Source organism: Tachypleus tridentatus, chromosome 4 (assembly GCF_004210375.1).
Source record: "Tachypleus tridentatus isolate NWPU-2018 chromosome 4, ASM421037v1, whole genome shotgun sequence".
Taxonomy (NCBI): Eukaryota; Metazoa; Arthropoda; class Merostomata; order Xiphosura; family Limulidae; genus Tachypleus; species Tachypleus tridentatus.
In genome coordinates this window covers 36,416,104-36,418,175 of record NC_134828.1, presented here as the reverse complement: position 1 = coordinate 36,418,175, position 2,072 = coordinate 36,416,104, and the positions used below count along the sequence as shown (strand labels likewise).

Genomic DNA, 2,072 nt, shown 5'->3' with positions numbered 1-2,072 from the left:
GATTATTTTGTTGCTTTAAATTAACACTACAGTCTCTATTAGTCGGCGAGTCAGCTGAAAGCTAACAAACATATAAAATCAAAGTTTGGGATTCGATTCTTCACAGTGGATGCAGTAAAATCAGTGAACACATTTTATATTAATTTTACAGGGAGACAAAATTAAAGGAATTAAATGCCTTGTAAACCTGGCTAGAAAGACACAGTACATATCCCTGTCTTGTGTTAAATAATGATTTTAGTGAATAACTTTTTGTGTGAACTGGTTGACCTTGTTCTAAAGATGCTCCTACTAAAAGCAGAAGAAATTATGCAGTTTCTTCAATGAGATTAAAAACCTTAAATAACATGGTGGCCAATATTCCCCTAGATACTTTGTGTCAACCCTTCTAAAAGTTGGAATAGGGTAACTGGCAAGACTGAAAATAATATCAGTTTAATTTTCAGTAATATTTTAAACTGTTAAAGTAAAACACAAGCTTAAATGTTTAATATAATGGATAAGAAAACAAAACACAGAACCATAACAATAGTATACAACTTAAGGTAAATATTATTCTTTCTTATCACAAAAGTGTTATATCAAAGATAAAAGCACAAAGCTTAAACTGGCCAGGGGAACACACAACAACGTAAATACGATGGTAGCACCTATCATGAAAACAATTCAAAATGTTGCTTTAAAAGCAGACTAAAATATTAAAATTATTTTATTACCCTTCCAACAGTTTAAAATTTAGTTTTCAACCACCTCAGTGAGTACCTTACAACCCTGAATAATGATATTTTTATGATACTGTTCTGAAAAGTGACAAAAAGAAAGATATATAGGATTATTAATTAACTTAAAGTATTTGATAAAATGAATTAATTTATATTATTATTTTCTGCTAGTTTATCACAATTATCAAACATATTTCTAACTTGTTGTAGTATCTGAATATGAGAAGCATTGGTTTGTTTATTTGCATGAGGACTACCTGAGGTCGACATCCCTAACTTTAAAGTAATAGAGTAGATAAAAGACAGAAAGTCAAAACCAGCCACCGCCAACTTTGGAGTGCTCTTCTTAGACCAAATTAAGTAAGTTGAACTCTTCGCTGATATCACTTGTACATGTACGTCTGCATAGAACGGGTAGCAATGTTTTTTGGCGTTAACATCACCTTTCTTTCGAGTCCTTTAACTTGTTCTTTCGTAAACTTTTATTATTTTGGAATTTGATGATAACGTAACTTAAACAATTCTTCTGTAACTGTAGCAAACGTACTGAAATTTTTTATATGATCGAATGATAAAAGAAAAAAGTAAAAGAAAAGTTCGAGATTTTGTTTGTAGCAGTTGTTGATAAGCTGGAGTCACTACACTAAAAGTTATATCAAAAGTGGTAAAGGAACAAATTGTTATACTATGATGTTTGTTTTGAACAAACCGTCTACTGAGAAATTTGTAGCATCATTCTTAAGTTATCGTCTGAGGTAAATGTTTGCTTTTATTTTCTAAAAAAATAAGCAAACTTAACTTATAGACATTAATAGAGGATTGGCTATTTTTGTTCTCTTTCTTTTAGATCAAAGACATACTGAGCTCTGTGTAGTGTCCACTGTTGGGAATTGAACACCAGATATTCCTAAACTTTCCGCTGTTCCACCAGGGAACACAGGGGACTAACTAGTATATTTGTGTGGTACATGATTTCTTGCTTTTATTGAGTATATATTGCACCATATTTGAAGGTTATGTTAACTGGCGTAATAGCCACAAATATCAAATGTTTTATAAACGTCACTGTACTGAAAACTATTTATACGTGTTATAAATTTTAATAAAGTAATAGTTTGTCTCAGAATCTTTAAGGAGACTTGATAATCAAAATGATTGATTTCAATATATAATTAACCTATTACTGTGAACAGTATACCAAATGGGATTGGTGCTTAAAGACTGGGCTGGTTTTGAACAATATGTTTTAAAATGTGAACAACTATCCTAAATGTTAACAAACGTGGACAATACTTGTATCTTAAGGCTGCAAATACCACATTAAAATACAACACTATTCAAAATATCCAA

General features: G+C 30.8%; 1 long non-coding RNA gene across 1 annotated transcript in view; it reads left to right on the top strand.

Annotated features, from left to right (window-relative positions):
- LOC143248843 (uncharacterized) overlaps nt 1–1,830 on the top strand; it is a 13,623-nt gene extending 11,793 nt beyond the window's left edge. The window contains exons 4-5 of the long non-coding RNA XR_013027216.1: nt 974–1,082; nt 1,570–1,830. This is a non-coding gene — a long non-coding RNA (uncharacterized LOC143248843). The remainder of the gene's footprint in view (nt 1–973; nt 1,083–1,569) is intronic.
- The last annotated feature ends 242 nt before the right edge of the window (nt 1,831–2,072 follow it).